General features: G+C 43.9%; 1 non-coding gene and 1 pseudogene across 1 annotated transcript; one reads left to right on the top strand and one right to left on the bottom strand.

Moving 5' to 3' along the window:
* LOC136392175 (rho GTPase-activating protein 20-like) overlaps window positions 1-18,220 on the bottom strand; it is a 70,602-nt pseudogene extending 52,382 nt beyond the window's left edge.
* Window positions 6,308-6,383, top strand: TRNAA-UGC (transfer RNA alanine (anticodon UGC)). The gene has a single exon. It is a non-coding gene; the product is annotated as a tRNA-Ala (tRNA).
* Window positions 18,221-18,633: the final 413 nt, after the last annotated feature.

Raw genomic sequence — 18,633 nt, 5'->3', positions numbered from 1 at the left:
TCTGTCTCCACTTAAGTCCATAAATGAAATCTTAAAAAAAAAGAGAGAGAGAATGAAAATTCATGATGCTTTTTAAAAATTTATAATATTATAAATTCTGATTGTATCCATACATTTTTTTTAATCTACTATGATTTTTAAACCATTTCTTGAATGGACAATCTGGAGAATAATTAAGTGCATCTTAAAGATATTTTCAGTGATGTATGTAGAAATACAGTTCACCAGAAGGTAAATAGTATCATTTTCTTATTAAAAATCAATGGTACTATCTAGAAATAAAGACTACCCTTCAGCAACTTTAGTTTGTGAAGTAAAAACACTTCAAAGTAGCTATAGACATAATTTTATTCATATCTAGTATAGTAACCCATCATAAAATTTTACTTAGTTTTTTTATTGATTTAAATTTCTTTTTTTTTAACAGATTCTAGTGTCGCCAAATACATCCCCCCACCCCCATGTTCACCTCAACATTGCCTTTGCTCCATCCCCGCTCGCACCAACGCCCTCCCCCTTTTTCTCCAGGATTTGCTTTTCTGCTCTCTATAACGCAGTTTTCTGTATATATAATTTCACCAATCTCTTTCCCTTCTCTGATCCCATCCTCTCATTTTTTTCCCCCATTGTCTGCTTTCCCTCTGGTCCCTTTGATCCTGCCTATGGCTCAATTCCGTTTCTCAGTTCACATTGTTCCTTGGAATTCTCAAATGAGTGAGGTCTTTTGAAATTTTTCTTTCTCTGACTGGCTTATTTCCCTTAACATTATAGTTTCCAGGTCCATCCATATTGTCACAAAAAAGTAAGATTTTCCACATTTTTATGGCTGCATAGTATTTCATTGTGTATATGTATCACAACTTTTTAATCCACTCGTCCACTGAGGGACACTTGGGCTGTTTCCAGATCTTGGCTATTGTAAACCATGCTGCCATAAACATGGGGGTGCATTTCTTCTTTGATTCAGTGATCTAGTGTTCTTAGGAAATATTCCTCAAAGTGGGATGCCTGGGTCACGAGGCAGTTTTATTTTTAATTTTTGAAGACTCTCCATACTGTTTCCACAGTGGTTGCACCAGTCTGCATTCTCACCAGCAGTGCAGGAGGGTTCCCTTCTCTCCACACCCTGGACAGCACTGATTATGTGTTGTTTTGTTAATGAGCGCCATTCTGAATGGTGTGAGGTGGTATCTGATTGTCGTTTTGTTTTTGGTTGTTGTTTTTTTTGTTGTTGTTGTTTTTTACAGGGACAGAGAGAGTCAGAGAGAGGGATAGATAGGGACAGACAGACAGGAACACAGAGCGATGAGAAGCATCCATCATCAGTTTTTCATTGCCACACCGTAGTTGTTAATTGATTGCTTTCTCATATGTGCCTTGAAAACAGGCCTTCAGGAGACTGAGTAATCCATTGCTCAAGGCAGTGACCTTGGGTCCAAGATGGTGAGGATTTTGCTCAAGCCAGATGAGCCCATGCTCAAAGTGGTGACCTCGGGTCTCGAACCTAGGTCTTTCCGCAACCCAGTCCGACGCTCTATCCACTGCACCACTGCCTGTTCAGGCTTATTGTGGTTTAAATTTGCATTTTTCCAATGATTAGTGATGTTGAACATTTTTTCTTATGCCTCATTGGCCATCTGTATGTCCTCATTGGAGAAGTATCTATTCATTTCTTTTGCCCATGTTTTGATTGGACTGTTTGTCTTCCTGATACTCAGTTTTACAAGTTCTTTATAAATTTTGGTTATTAACTCTTCATCAGCCGTATTGTCGAGTATGTTCTCCCATTGTGTGGTCTGTCTGTTTATTTTGTTCATATTGTCTTTAGCTGTGCAAAAGATTTTTAGTTTGATATAGTCCCATTTGTTCATTCTGTCCTTTATTTCACTTGCCCGTGGACATAAATTCTCAAATACATTGCTGCGAGACATGTCAGAGAGCTTACTGCCTATTTTCTTCCAAGATGAATATGGTTTTATTACTCACATTTAAGTCTTCTACCAATTTTGAATTTTTTTTGTGAACAGTATAAGTTTATGGTCTATTTTCATTTTTTTTTTTTTTTTTTTTTTTTTTTTTTTTTTGCAGGTAGATATTCAAATTTCCCCACACCATTAGCTAAAGAGACTGTCTTTACTCCATTGTAAGCTCTAACCTCCTTTGTCAAATATCAATTGTCCATAAAGGTGTGGGTGTATTTCTTGGTTCTCTGTTCTGTTTCATTGATCTATATATGCCTGTTCTTATGCCAGAGTCAAGCTGTTTTTGAGTACAACGGCCCTGTAGTAAAACTTGTTATCAGGAAATGTAATACCACCCACTTGAATTCTTCTTTTTCAAGATTCATTTTATTTTGGTTCCATATAAAGTTTTGGAATATTTCTTCTATATCTTTGAAGTATGTCATTGATATTATAATAGGAATTGCATTGAATTTATAAATTGATTTGGGCAATATAAACATTTTAATGATGTTTATTGTTCCTATCCATGAACACGATATATACTTCCACTTGTTTGTATCTTCTTTGATTCCTTTTATCAATGTTTTATAATTTTCCAGAACAAGTCTTTAGTTTCCTTGATTAAATTTACTCCTAGTTACTTTATTTTTTTGTTCCAATTATGAAGGGGATTGTTTTCTTAATTTCTCTTTTAGACAGTTTATTGTTGGTGTATAAAAATGCCTCTGATTTCTGCATATTAATTTTATATCCTGCCACCTTGCTAAATTCATTTATCAGGCCCAGTAGTTTCTTGACTGAGACTTTAGGGTGTTCTATTTACAGTATTATATTATCAGCAAATAATGATAGTTTTACTATTTCTCTTCCAATTTTGATGGATTTATTTTTTCTTCTTGTTTGAGTGCTGTGGCTAGGACTTCCAGAACTATGTTGAATAATAGTGGTGAAAGCGGGCACCCTGGCTTAGTTCCTGACCTTAAGGGGATTGCTTTATTTTTTGCCTATTGAGTATGATGTTGGCTTTAGATTTGTCATAGATGGCCTTTATCATGTTGAGGTATGTTCCCTGTATTCTCTGTATTATATCAAGAGATGCTTTTCCTGCATCTATTGATATGATCATGTGATTTTTCTCCTTCCTTTTGTTTATGTGATGAATCACATTGAGTGATTTGTGAATATTGTACCTGCCTCGCACCCCCATAATAAATCACACTTGAATATAATATATAAATATAATTTTTTTCATGTATTGCCTGATCTTATTTGCTAATATGTTGTTGAGAATTTTAGCATCTAGATTCATCAGGGACATTGGCCTATAGTTTTCTTCTTTGTATTGGCTTTGCCTAGGTTTGGAATCAGAATTATGCTCACAAAAGCATAAAAGGAGCTTGGAAGTCTTCCCTCTTCTTGAATTTTTTGAAGTAGCATGAGAAGGATAGGAGTTAGTTCTCTTTGAATATTTGGTAGAATTCTCCTGTGAAGCCAGATTTTCTGATTCTTCCAGATTGATTTTTGAAAGATTATATGTTTTAAGGAATTTCTCCATTTAACCTAGGTTGTCTAATTTTTTGGCATACAGCTCTTCATAGTATTTTCTTACAATCCTCTGTATTTCTGCTGTCAGTTCTTATTTCTCCGCTCTCATTTCTAATTTTATTTACCTGAGTCCTCTTTCTCTATTTCTTGGTGAGTCTGGTTGAAAGTTCATCAATCTTTTTTACATTTTCAAAGAACGAGCTCTTGGTTTCATTGATCCTCTGTATTGTTTTTTTTAGCCCTTATATCATTTAATTTAGTTATGATCTTTACTATTTTCTTCTTTTTATTTCCTTTGTGGCTCTGGGCTGTATTTTTTGTTTTATTAGTAGTTATGGTAGATACGGGGTTAAATTGTTTATTTGCGGTATATCTTGATTCTTAAGGTATCCCTGTAATGCTATGCATTTCCTTCTCAGGACTGCTTTTTCTGTGTCCCATAAATTTTGAGTAGTTGTATGCTCATTTTAATTTGTTTCAAAGAAATTTTTTATTTCTTCCTTGATCTTGTTGTTAACCTATTCATGATTTAATAACATGCTATTTAGTTTCAAAGTGTTGGAGTGTTTTTCAGTTTTTTTACTGTAGTTGATTTCTAGGTTCCTGCCATAGTGACTCGAGAAGATTATAAGTTTAATCTTCTTAAATTTATTGAGACTCTTTTTGTATCCTAACATGTGGTCTATCCGAGAGAATGTACCATGAGCACTTGAAAAGAAAGTATATTCTGCTGCTTTACGGAGATAGGTTCTGAAGATATCTATTAAATCCAGTTGATCTAGTGTGTCCTTTAAGTCTGCTGTTTCTTTTTAAGTTTTCTTTCTTGAGAATCTATCCAGTGATGTTAGTGGGGTATTGAAATCCTCTACTATTAAACTATTGCTGTTGTTCTCACCCTTTATGTCCATCAAAGTGTGCTTTATATATTTATGTGCTCCTGTATTAGGTTCATAGGTATTTATAATGGTTATGTCTTCCTTTTAGATTGCTTCTTTTATTATTATGTAGTGATATTTTTTACCTCTTACAATAACCTTTATTTAAAGTCCATTTTGTCAGATATAAGTATTGTTACCCCAGCTTTTTCTTCATTTCCATTTTAATGAAATATTTTTTTCTTTCCCTTTATTGTTAGTCTTTGTGTGTCTTTTGTTTTGAGGTTGGTGTCTTACACACAGCATATGCATGGGTCCTGTTTTCTTATCCACACAGCTATCCTTTGTCTTTTGATTTGAGCATTTAATGAATTTACATTTAAGGTTATTATTGATATGTAGTTCTTTATTGCCATTTTATTCTTAAAATCTACATTTCTTTTTTATAAAAGTTTATCACTTTGTTCTGTTTACAACATTTCCCATAACGTTTCTTGCACTATTGGTTTGGTGGTAATGAATTCCTTGAGTTTTTCTTTTAGGGTGGGGAATCTTCTTTTTATTTCTCCTTCAATTTTAAATGATGGCCTTGCTGGATAAAGAAGTCTTGGTTGTAGGCTCTTGTTCTGCATTATCTTGTATATTTCTTGCCATTCCCTTCTGGTCTCATGTGTTTCTGTTTAGAAGAGAGATGTCATCCTGATGGGGGCTACTTTATAGGTGATTGGCTGCTTTTCTCTTGCAGCTATTAATCTTTATCTCTTAACTTATTATTTTAATTATAATGTGTCTTGGTGTAGGTCTTTTTGCGGTCCTCTTTAATGGGATTTTCTGTACTTCTTGTACTTGTGTGACTATTTTCTGCATCAATTTAGGGAAGTTTTTAGCTATGTTTCTTTAATCAGGTTCTCTATTTCTTGTTCTTTCTCTTCTCCTTCAGGAACCTTTATTATGCAGATGTTCTTTCTCTTCATGTTGTCACAGAGTTGTCTTAGAGTTTCTTCAGACATTTTGAGCCTCTTTTTTCTGTTCTGCTTTTGTGCTTTTATTTATTTTGTCCTCTAAGTTGCTGATTCGATACTCTGCTTCATCCAGCCTGCTTTTAATTTCTACTAGTGTAGTCTCTATTTCTGATATTGTGTTTGTCATTTGTGTCTGATTCTTTTTTATTTTAATGTAACTTTTGATACCAGCCATCTCTTTGTTTAGGTGCTCATTTTGTCTATCTATTGGTGCTCCCAGATCCTTGAGCATCCTGACAATCATTATTTTAAACTCTGCATCTGATATCTTGGTTATTTTGATTTCATTCAGTTCTTTTCCTGGAGATTTCTCTTGTTGATTCATATGAATTGAATTTCTCTGTCTACCCATTTTGTCTCTGTATAGACTGCACCTTTGGATGTGTTGTTTGTGTAGCTAGCTGAGTATAGGGTTGGTGTTGTCTGCCTCCAGCTTTCAGTTGTATTGTTTCTAAATCTTCTTGAGATGGCTTCAGCAGTTAGTGACAGTGCATTTTCTATGCCAGGGGTCCCCAAACTATAGCCTGTGGGCCAAATGCGGTTCTCTTAGGCCATTTATCCAGCCCCCGCCGCACTTCCATAAGGGGCACCTCTTTCATTGGTGGTCAGTGACAGGAGCACAGGATGCATCCACATTCTGTGTTCCTGGAGTACTGTATGTGGCAGGGCTGCAAAGCACAGTATTGCTCACAGACAGTACTACTTCTGCTGATGCGGGACGCATGCGTCAATACTCCGGAAGGTTGTAATATTGTATTTGTTCCTCTCTTGTTTTTTTACTTTAAAATAAGATATGTGCATTGTGCATAGGGATTTGTTCATAGTTTCTTTTTATAGTCCAGCCTTCCAACAGTCTGAGGGACATTGAACTGGCCTCCTGTGGAAAAGTTTGGGACCCTTGGCCCTGGCCGGTTGGCTCAGTGGTAGAGCGTCGGCCTTGCGTGCAGAAATCCTGGGTTCGAATCACGGCCAGGGCACACAGGAGAAGCGCCCATCTGCTTCTACACCCCTCCCACTCTCCTTCCTCTCTGTCTCTCTCTTCCCTTCCCACAGCCGAGGCTCCATTGGAGCAAAGATGGCCCGGGTGCTGGGGATGGCTCCTTGGCGTCTTCCCCAGGTGCTAGTGTGGCTCTGGTCGCAACAGAGTGACGTCCCGGATGGGCAGAGCATCGCCCCCTGGTGGGCGTGCCGGGTGGATCCTGGTCAGGCGCATGCGGGAGTCTGTCTGACTGTCTCTCCCCGTTTCAAGCTTCAAAAAAATACAAAAAAAAAAAAATTTGGGACCCTTGATCTATGTTAGTTGGGTCAGGTGTGAGGAACCTTTCCTTAAGATACCACACTAACTAGGGTTGTTAGGACATTAGCTGATGTTCTCTGTTTCTCACCACTGGATGTACCATCCCTGGACCTCCCTGATGACCGGAACCTGACACCGACTGGTGGGTATCACTGCTTATGACTGGTCCATAGCAACCTTCTTGAAACTACAGGTGATTCAGATTTTGTACCTGCCTCCTGTGCTCTGATGCTGTTGTAAATATCGGCTGCACTCCTAGGCTGGCTTTTATCTACTTCTGGCCACAGTGTGTGCCCTCTCCATTTCTGCAGTGAGGTCTTTCTGCAGGCCCCCTTCTGAGACTGCCTCCTCACACGCACGGCACCAGTGTGGACTTGTGTGCCGCAGCTAGGACTGCTCCTCATGCACAGGGGACTCCTAGCCTCTCTGGGCTCTGCCCACCAATGAAGTACCGCTGGCCTTTTTGTGCTCCGCCCCGCCCAGGTGTGAGGAATGGTTTTCTGGCTCTTCCCCTGTCCTTTGCAGTGAGTGTCGCCAGGCTCTGCCCCGCACCTGATTATGGGCTGCCTTTCTGGGCTCAGCCCCATGCGTTCACCGCACGGGCCACCTGGCTTCACCCCGATCGGGTACGCAGGGACCTTCCTCTGTCACCAGTACCCATGGGCATATGGGATACCTCACTCTCCTGGCGTTCACCTGACAAAGGCACAGCTGACGCCTTGCCTCACAGGGTTCCGTGCCCCACAGGAGTGCGGGAGGGCTCTCTGTGCTCCGCCCCTCACTGCGTTTGCTTGGCTGCCTCGCTGGCCTCTGTGCCTGTATGCTGTGCTGGCCAATTGCTGCGACCACCACAGCCTGGCCCTCTTGCACTTCGGAAGGTACTCAGCAGGTGGGGGGGCCATGTAGCCCAGTCCTCAGCACTCAAATCCTTTGTCCCTGACGCTCCTCCTGATTCTAAGTGTTTCTCTGCACTGTCTGGAGCAGGAGAGCCTCCTGTATGTGGGGTACTTGCATCCCATTGCTGGCTTGGTTTTTCCAGGAAGAATGGGCACTTTAGGTATAGGGATTGACCCAGTACAGGGGTCCGGTTGGCTGTCCCCCACAGTCTCTCCCTCTTCCTTCTAGACTACACACTCATCTCACAATTCCAGGCCTCTCAGTACTCCCCAGTCCCGGAGCCTCGGTAAGTGGTTGTGAACGAGGTTTTCTGCGCAGTCCCTTTAAGACAGAGCCTGAGTCTGAGAGTTCTGTCTCCCTCTCGCCAACAGTCACCTGGCTCTTCTTTCAGCTAACTACTGTCCGTAAGCCTTTTCTAGTCTCTGGGGCTCCAGAATGGGGTTCTGTTCCTTGGGTTGAGAGCCCACAACTCTCCAGGACACTCACCCTGCCGTGATCAACTCCCTGGCCAGCTCTCTCTCCTGGGAGCGGAGCAGGGCAGCCCTTTCTGCATCTCTGCATTTACTACCAGCTTCGGTGATGTTTGCTTATACATTTCTCTTAGTTTAATCAAAATTGGTTTTTCAAGGTGATTGTTCCTATGTTAAGTTGCAATCCACGTTGGTTCTGGGAGGTGGGAGTTTAACGTCTGCCTGCACCGTCACCATTTCCCCTCCCTTCAAAAATAAAATTTCGTGAAAGCAAACAAGAGAATTGCTCGTATGGAATTAACAGTGGAATATTTTCACTCCTGTTTCGCAGGGAAGAAAGAAGTCTATCACCCCAGCATGAGGATGGGAGGCGGGCTGGCAATGTTGGATCTCTGGTCCCTGCAGGATCCTCGCACACATTTTGTCTCTTTGGAAACATCTGGCTCCATTTTTTTAATAAGTTTTAACAAAGTAACTGATTGATATTCCTCCAACAAGCTGTTTACAATCCTGAAATTTTTTTTTATCATATTTTCTGTGGATTCAACATTTGCAACAGGTGTCATCATGAGAATTACCAAATTTCAATGAATGATACAATGACTTTACAGTGTGTTTTACACCCTTGAGTGATACCAAGTTTAACATGGGAGAAAAGCATAGCAAAAGAGGACTTCAAGACCACTTTCATTCTTGCAGGGAAAGCAGGAACACACCTCAGTTCCCATGTCTTCCTCTGAAGAACAGTTGCCATCTCTTTGGCATCCAAAGTCTCATAAGTTAGTAAAAGTCAGGCTCTTTTGAATGAGTCTTCATGTCTATTTTGGACATTCATCAGACTCCACCATCCCTCTCTCCAATTCTGTGAACGTGCACCTTTCTGGTTTTACCATGACCTACACAGTCAAGCTATTTGCTTTCAAAACCAAGATTTCTGCAGCATTTTACGTTGTGGTGAAGGATCTGTGCAGCCTTCCATCTTACCTTGTCTGTGATTATGTAATCACAGCTAGAGAGTGATTGTTCCAGAAACGCTAAAGTGCCTGTAACACATCACCTTCACCCACCGTGGTACCCCAGCCCGATACACCAGCCCAGCCTTAGGTCCTGCCAGTATCAATGCATTACCTCTGGAGCGTGTGTCCGGAGAGTGGGGACAGCAGCTGTGAGGTGTGATGCTGGGCAGGCGGCAGCACCAGCACCAGGGGCCCCACACCTTCGTGACCTCTGAGGCTCTCAGCGCCTGTCAGTGCCTCTCGTTACTAGCAGTCACTGGTGCCGGAGCTCCCAGGCCAGTTTCCTCTGTACACTGCACAGTCACTCTCACCACCCCCCGCATTAGTAGAGGTTCACGAAGATTGGGACTATTCAGTTTTCTAAGGACTTTACTCCCTGCAGGTGAGAGCATCGCGCATGACATCTGGTGAGTTTTCAGTAAATATGATTGAAACGAAGGATTAAATAGGAAAAAAAAAACACACGGAGGCCACTGGAGAGTGTAATAGATTGGAAAGGCTCAGAATATTTTCTATACACGAGATATTTTTTTAAGAGAAACGTAAGGATACAGATGATAACAGTCCTCAAAATTCTGAAAGTTTTTTTTTTTTTTTTTTTTTTTTTTTTTTTTTGTGAGCTTCAAGTTGTGAGGTTTGTTTTTTGTGGCTTCAAGGAGTTTTTGTAGGACCAAAACCTTACAGGAAGAATGACACTCAAGATTTTATAGCACAGAGATTGTATAAATGACCCTTGGTTTCATTCCATGTTAGAAAGATGATCCCTGTCATTGCCATGCTGAGTTAATGGGAGGCTAACGCTTGATGGGTTTGGGGCTCCTCAGCTTCTTGGGATTAATAGTTCCTTGTATTCATATTTTGCATTTTAAAGTAAATATGGTTTCCTATTACCTGTAGCACTCATTTTTTATCTTCAACTCATACTGTCGACCTCTTCATGGCTTATACCTGAATCATAATCTGAATAGAACTTGTTTCAGCTGCATTACTCACTGATGACTGAAAGTGTTTATATCCTCTTCCATGGATACATATTTATCAGTACAGAGACCTTCTACTCATTGATAGTTTTGCACTCACCATGCCACGTCTTCACAGGGTGTGGGTGCGATAAGCTCAGGCTCCTGTCCATTGTTTGTCGCAAAGTGAGCTTCTCTGAGCAGAGCAGTATAGCCCTGCCATTGAAGCAAGGCGGATACCTCTGCTTCGGTTTCTTTCTTTTTTGATCATTTTCTTTCACAGTCTGAGGAAGCTGCCTCTGCTCTTCAAGTGCTTAAGGTGACCAATATGTACCTTAATTCTCTTGGCGAGAATCTGGCCCTGACCTTGTTTGTCCACAACTTTATGATGGTCAGCTCTTTCCATTAAAAAAATAAACCCAAGTGGCCCTGGCCGGTTGGCTCAGCAGTAGAGCATCGGCCTGGCGTGCGGGGGACCCGGGTTCGATTCCCGGCCAGGGCACATAGGAGAAGCGCCCATTTGCTTCTCCATCCCACCCCCCTCCTTCCTCTCTGTCTCTCTCTTCCCCTCCCGCAGCCAAGGCTCCATTGGAGCAAAAATGGCCCGGGCGCTGGGGATGGCTCCTTGGCCTCTGCCCCAGGCGCTAGAGTGGCTCTGGTCATGGCAGAGCGACGCCCCAGAGGGGCAGAGCGTCGCCCCCTGGTGGGAAGAGCATCGCCCCTGGTGGGCATGCCAGGTGGATCGCATGCGGGAGTCTGTCTGACTGTCTCTCCCCGTTTCCCGCTTCAGAAAAATACCAAAAAATAAAATAAAATAAAATAAAATAAAAAATAAACCTAAGAAAGACACAAAATAATAAAAGATGTGAAGGTAAGTTTCTCCTGCAAAAATAAAGAGGAGAAAATCAATTCTGGCCAAGCAGAGACTTCGATGGTTTTCATTTCCAGTGCACTGCCAACATTCGGAGTTGTGTTGGGAAGAACAAGAATGAAATCATACCCAGAGATCAGCCTGTATAAACACTACAACTGCACATGATCCTCACTCTTGTTCTTACCAGCTCAAGGAGAATCTCTATTCTTGTGAAGTCTATCTGCCTAATATCTTTGGACCCAGGGCATTTCTCCTGGCTCTATTTTTTCGTGTATCTATCATGCTGACTTGGACACCACAGGTTTGCTACAAGGTGGCTGTTGCCTTACTGGGCACGGCAGCACAGGTAGGAGAGTGAGAACTCTTTGCTGCTGCCCTGTGTGCCTGGTTCCTCTCCTTTAGGCCTGGGTAAGCAGAATGGAGACATAGACCGTGCCAATGCATACATACACAGACACACCAATGGCAGTTCTGGGAGTACCAAAGAGATCAGCTTCTCTCAATGAGTACTTTGTGTAGGCAAAGAATGGCAGAAGATTCAAAAGATGTATTTTTGTTTTACAAGATAAAGTTATATAGTTACAGATTGTTTATATACATGTGCATATAGATATTTATATATACCCAACAACTTTATATTTACATATATAGTTAGAGTCATATTATATTAATATATAGGTGAATCTGTAAGTTCAAATGCCAAAAATCAAAAATAACTAAGTACTTTAAGCAGAGAAGAATTTAATATAGGCTATTAGTTACATACAAAATTGTTGGAAAGGCTGCAAGAACAGGTTAGGGCCAGACATTTGTCAAGGTCCTTATGAGAGCCAAGCAGCTGGTCCACCTGGATCCTGGGCCACATGCCTGAGTCCCAGTGTCACTGTGCCCGCCTTACAGGGCCCTGCAGAGCATGGCACAGGGCCTGCAAGCCACCTTTCATGGCCTATAGAGGCAAAGCTTTCAGCGCCTTTGGAGGCAAAGGTTTCAGTGCCCGGTGTAGGCTGGAGACAGTTTCGCTTCTACCCCTTCCCTCCCCCTCCTTACACTCATCCTGGAGCTCCAGTGTCCTTGGGCACCATGTTTCCTTTTCCCAGCAGCACATCCTAAGAGTGGAGGCGAGAGTTTCAAAACATTGTTGTAGCAGTGGGCAGTGCTGAGACTCACTGCTCACCCAGAGTCTCCCGTTTGTACACATAGAAAGTAACGGAAGGTGAAGCAGTCTCAGCTGTGTGAGATGCATTTCATGTCAGTGGTTTAGTTTGGAACTTCCAACAAGTGTGTTCCCACACTAATAATTTCAAGTACTGCCCGTATATGTTTAACTGGTCAGAATGACCGCTGTTTTCTTGTTCTTTTTTCCTTCTCTTTCAGCAATAGCAATCCATTTAACATGGACAAGCATCCAACCAAAACTCATGAAAATCAGAAGATGGTGAAGAACGAGATGCAAGTGCATCGAATGGCGCTCCACCCAGCACATCAGCCGTGGACACCTCGTCTAGTAGCCTCATTTGCACTAGTTCTTCTAAAACTAAAGGAAAAACTACTGGTCATCTCAAAGAGGATGAGTTGTCATTTACATTTATATCAATGAAGAAAATCCATCTTGTCCCGAATGCTAAGTTTGTGGCGAAAAGGAGCAGAACAAGTGATGGTACCCAGTGAACTAAAAAGACACTGGTTAGTAAAACATTCTCACTTGTGCAAAATGCAAGCTGAACATTTAAGACACTTGTACTGTACAAAGCTACTCAAACAACAAGATGGACTAAATTGTGATACTCTTGGAAAACGCACAAAGCGAGGTATGCAATCATCTGAATTATTGCTAAAAACAAGCTGACATCTTTCAAAATTGTGATTTCACCAGGATGCTGCAAAGTCATAGAAATCATGTTTGTTTGGCAAAGAATAAAAAAATGAGGTTTCAAATATTAAAATGTCAAATAGGAAACAACATAGTCCACTTTTTCAAGAATCGTCCCAAGACGTTGAGTTCTAAGGGATGCACTGCATTGAAGAAGTAGATCTGTCTGCTCTTCAACTGCATGAGCCAAGCGATGTCAATGTTAAAGCTCAACTTCTAGCATTTAGGGTATTTGTAAAGAAAAGATACTATTTTATGTTGTGTTATATATTTTTCAGAGAGAGTAGGAAAGTGTTTTTGTTGGTGGAGAAAGAGAGAGATAGAAAGAGAGAGAAACATCTCCTCATTGTTTCACATTAGCCTGGCACCCCATTGATTACTTCTCATATGCACCCTGACTCAAGATTGATTTTGTGACTTTGGGTTTAAGCCAACAACCTTGAAATGAAGCTGGTGGCCTTGATGGTATGTTAGGAAGACCTGTCCACCCTAAGGAGCCAGTTCATTACCCAGTCAGAGCTCAAACCCACTGGTATCAGCTTGTCACCCAAAGTCCCCGGTTTGAGCTCCAGTCAGGGCACATATGAGAAGCAGTGTATAGATACCTCAGTGAAGCAATGAGTATATGCTTTTCTCTCTCTCTCTCTCTCTCTCTCTCTCTCTCTCTCTCTCTCTCTAAAAGAAGAATAAACCAACGACAAATACTACCTCATTTTGGTTAACATTTAAAATCAAATTTCTTCATATTAAAAAAAAATTAGCACTGCTTCCTTTCTCCACATCCTATTTGTGGAATTCGAACTTCCCAATGAATAATACAAGAGCCAAGCTGTATCATGGCTGCAAATCTTGCAAAAGTGTAAGAGAATCCATGTCCAAAATTTGACCTCTGACAAAAGTGGCTCTAAAACAAGTCGAGCTCAGCTCTCTCATGAAATAGTAGATGCAGCTCAGGTAGAGAAAAATAATGAACAAAAGTTATTTTAAATAACTGCAAACTATCTTGAAGAAATTATTTTCATAGAGAATTGTTTAAAAGTCACTTTGTAATCAAAAGGGGTTGCTGATGACATATTTTTATAGCTCAATTAAAATGATCTCTGTCTCTTGTCAGATAGGTTGAAAAGAGAATCATTCTTGTTGTGCTGTAGAATTCTAGTTGTTCCTTTGGGTTCCATGGGAAGAAAAATGTTGAAAATCACTGCTTAACAGCAATAGTAACAAAGTATTAACCTTCAGTATATTAGAGTATCCAAAAGAACTGTGCAGAGTGCAGATGATTCTTGCTAATAATGGACCAATTTGTATCCTGCAGAACACAAGAGCTTTTTCTCTGTAACTGAGATGTGCAACATTGAAGAAAACAGGGAAAGATCATTTCACATGTAAGTTTCCTGGAGCTCTAGAAGAGGATTCAAAACAGGGTGGATTTGTGGTTGAAAGAGCATTCTGATGGTGAACCAAAGAGACCCAGTAGGTTCTGATCAACTTGGTGTAAGTTCCCGGGAGGAAGGCAAATAACCATTCCTGACTCTATGCCTTCATTCTGATGGCAAGGCCTACTCATCCCAGGGGATAGTCCAGGAGATGTGCCAGTGCCACCTTTAAGGCAAGAGAGGAGAGAAAGGTCCATGGATATGAAATAAGCCACTGGCAGAGAAATAAACGAATGGGCTATCAACTAGATGTCAAGGTGAATCAACTGCGGCAATATGATGTCAAGACTGTGGAGGTAAGGAAACCCAGATCCCAGTGACTGGCTAGGAAAAAGGCCTGACAGCCACATTGCTCAGTCTTCCATTCTGGAAATATTGATCCACTGGCATCCTCTCAATTTCACAGCTTCCAAATGATCCTCAGCAAAAGGAGGACTCAGCAGTCCTGTTTTGTGGCTCACTGCCCTAAGATGCAGGACAGCTTAGAAACCTTTCAGCAGAGAGCAGCCAGGCTCTGATCACAGACATGTTGACAGGAGCATTCCTGTCATACAAGAGAGTTTTCACTGTCTTTCTCCAGACTCAGGTAACTGATGCTTTTAGGTCACCTTCGAAAGGAAAGTCAGATTAGTCAGTATTATATTTTATCTCTCATCACAGCTGTCTTTTCTGGAGCCTCTGCAGAGCAACGCACTACTAATACAAATACGATTCCAATAGAGAAGCCCGAAACCAGTACCGTGACACTCGTGGGTCTTGAATCAGTCTGGTTTTGCAGTCCAGTGACATCACTGGGCGGTTTTGGGCAGTGATCCTGTGAGGGCATGTGACTGTGAGAGATCAGAGAAAAGGCCACTGGTGTGGACTCGGGGAAACATCTCACAGGATTCCCTTCAGTCCCGGGAATGCTTTTCTTCTTTTTGATGACCGGCATTATTCTTGCCTATTGATGACAAGCGTCCCAAGGACTATGGATGGTTTCACTGCAATTACAGCTCTCCGCACAGTCCATGTTCTTTAGTCACCACCCCCTGGCTCTCTCTGGAGATGAATCTGACATAATGTCTGTTTTCTCCACAGAAGCTGCTCTTTCTAGTGCTCTGAGGGTATTGGAAGCATCACGCAATGGGACCACGCCCATGATCTGAAAAGGAACGGGCCTCCCAGTCACCAAGGTGATGCAGGTGTACAGACCGCCATGTTCACAGCCAGGAAAGAACTCAGAGTTGTGAACACAGCCCAGGATGGCGTGAAGGAAGCGCTTGGTGCTCTGAAGGAGGTGCATTTACAATCCCAGAAGGAGCTTGAATCTCTCCACAGAGCTCACATGACAACCAGGAAAGGGCTCAGGGCTGTGATCACTGCCCAGAGTGTGGCAAAGAGCAAGCTGGGACATGCACAGGCCATGTCATCTTCAAGTTTTGCCTAATGGTCTCAATGAAGAGAATGACTTTGTTGTCCTAAGTAGGAGCAGTGTTTACCTTTATGCTTCCTATCCCAGGTCTTTCATTGGAAAGGGTCATGATGATGATTGTCTTGATGTCATTTTTAGCCCAGTTTCTAGTCTTGTAATCATCAGATTCTGGTGGTGAAATGTCTTTGGTTGTGTATTTGGCCCCTGCATCAATCACTAAGGACTGTGGGCCGTGAGTCTGGGCTGACACATCACCCACAACCAAAGAGCTGCGGCAGGATCACGCACAAGGCAGGGGACAAGGAGGGCACTGCTCCTTTCCCCGACCATCCCGGTGAGATGTACTAGGAAGATCTGGTGTGTCTTCCACGAAGCCAAGTGTTGAGCTCGCGTGTTTCTCTGTTTCTTGCCTCAGATTAGACCTGTGCTGCTGGGCAATCTTTCCCACCACAGGCCATTCATTTGGCTGCAGATGCAGGTGGACCTTGTGCAGAGCCGTCAGTTCTTCCCGGGCTTTAGACTGGGCAGTGCACACAGCTCCCAGTCCTTTGGTGGCAGCAAACTGGTCTGTGTGCACAGGTCCTAGGGTATCCAGGATTGCAAACAGGGCCGTCTGCAGACATACAACAGCCTCTGTTCCCTCCAGGTGGGATCCCTGCATCGCCCCAAGGCCCTCCATGGCAGCAAGCTGGGCCGTGTTCATGGCCAGGAGCTCTTCCCTTGCTGTAGCCTGGGCTGTCTCTGCTGCAGAGAGGCCATCGTCTGTGGCGAACAGAGCTGTGTGTAACGCCCCCAGGCCCTCAGACATCTCATCCTGGGCTGCCTCTGCAACTAAAAGTTCCTCAGTTGACTGGAACTGGGTGGTTTGCACATCGTCCAGGGCTTCAGCTGCGGCAAACAGGGCTGTGTGCAGAGCTTCCAGATCTTCCTGTGGCCCCAGTCGGGCTGTCTGCACAGCATCTAGATGTTCCTTTGCCGCTGCCAGGGCTGTATCTATAGCGAAAAGGCCTTCTGTTGTTTTCAGTTGGGAGGCCTGTGCATGTCCCAGCTTGCTCTTTGCCACACTCTGGGCAGTGATCACAGCCCTGAGCCCTTTCCTGGTTGTCATGTGAGCTCTGTGGAGAGATTCAAGCTCCTTCTGGGATTGTAAATGCACCTCCTTCAGAGCACCAAGTGCTTCCTTCACGCCATCCTGGGCTGTGTTCACAGCTCTGAGTTCTTTCCTGGCTGTGAACATGGCGGTCTGTAGCACCTGCAGCCCTTTCGTGGCCTCTGACAGGGCTCTGTGCACATCCCCCAGTCCTTCCTGTGCGGCTGTCAGGGCCACGCGCACAGGCCCAAGCTCGTCCGCAGCCTGTTCCTGGGCTGTCTGGACAGCGTTGAGGGTCTCTGTCGCCATCCCCAGGGCTGCCTGCACAGCTCCTACTTGTTTGGTCGCCTGTAACTGGGTTGTAAGCATATCTCGAAGTTGTTCTGCAACCTGTAACCGGGACATCCGAATGGTAGGATGCCCTTGGGTTGATTCTGTGGGCAAGTCTTTCTGACTGTCCTGCAGGGAGTTGGATTCTGGGACACCAGAAGCCTGGTGAGGAGGCTCTGGGGTCTCTGACAGAGATTCTGTTTTCCTTCCCACTGGTCTGGAAGCCCTCGATTTGTTTCTGAGGGACCAGGTTCTCAAAGGAGACAAGCCATTTCTCATCCATGGCTTCCGCCCGGAAACGCTTGTCTGCTGGGCCTCAGCTGGATGGTGGGGCTGCAGGGTGAAGCAGCACTGCGTCCGCCCGGGCAGCTGCTCCGTGAGGAAGAGCTCTGGCAGGCTGGAAGTGCAGGCGGAGTCCTCTGAGCCCCGTGTCAGCAGAGCCGTGTCTTGAAGATGGCTCATTTGGATTTTATAAGGGATTTCGTGTCCAGCAAGTGGGTATGGTGACACTTCTGGGCCGGAACTGACCCATAACTGGTAGGCTCTGTCAGGGTCAGTCACCCGGAGCCTTGCCAGTGCCATGTGGATGACTTGGTTGGCCGTGTCTGAATTGCTGACTTTTATAGTTGTATAATAGGCACAGTTCCCCACGTCCTTGGTGAAGATTCTGAGGGGAATGCTCTTGGGATAGTCCTTCTCCTTCTCGAGGCGGATGTGTCTCTGAAGGGTAGAGAGCCATTCGTCCCTCTTTTGTGGGGAACTGAAAGTGGCTTCAAAGTTCACCGTGGGCCAGCCCAGGACAAAGGACCTCATGGCGTTGGAATTGCCTTCTTCCACTTCGTCTACACAGCTGGCTGTCCACATGTCACTTAATTTGATACTGGTTTTCATCTTCAACTGGTTGTGACGTTTAATTTTGGCCACAACCAAGAGATCATTGAACAGGAAAAGATGCCGCTCCTGCCTCTGCAGGCCTCTCTTGAGTTGCACGTGGCCATCGAGTAGCAGAGTCCTACCGGAGGACAGGAATGACGACAGAAACGGACCGGTGTCCACGCTAGCTAGAGGACTTTCCTCGGCAGTGGGCAGGTGTTGCAGGGCTGTGCCCGAGGAAAGGGATGGAGCCCTCCTCCTTCCTGCTAGCGCTTTCATCCAGTTCATGGTGGGTTCCTGAGCCCCGCCGAACACCGCCAGTCCCGGTGACCTGGGTGCTGACCTCCTGGTCAGGAGACGGTGTGATCTGGGTGATGTTTGTGGAAACCCAAGGGCCCAGTATGAGGAGGGTCTGGGGAAAGTGGTGGCCCAATTCTGGCCCCCCACCCCCCGAATGGGGAGCGGGGCTGCAGCCTACCTCTCGGTGGAGGGAGAGGAAGACGAGGCTGCTCAGTCCACAGAGATACGAAGAGCACGAAGAGTAAGTATGCAAAGAGTAAGTACCGCCAAGAGTACCAGGGAGACGTGGGAGAAGGCGAAGGGTACAGGGAGATCTGGGAGACAAATGTGTCACTAGGCTGGTCGTCAGGGCAGTTGGGGGGAGTTCTAGAATTAGAACAAAGGCACAGGGAGGCCAGGAG

Source organism: Saccopteryx leptura, chromosome 1 (assembly GCF_036850995.1).
Source record: "Saccopteryx leptura isolate mSacLep1 chromosome 1, mSacLep1_pri_phased_curated, whole genome shotgun sequence".
NCBI classification, from domain to species: domain Eukaryota; kingdom Metazoa; phylum Chordata; class Mammalia; order Chiroptera; family Emballonuridae; genus Saccopteryx; species Saccopteryx leptura.
This window is presented reverse-complemented; position numbering and strand designations above follow the sequence as displayed.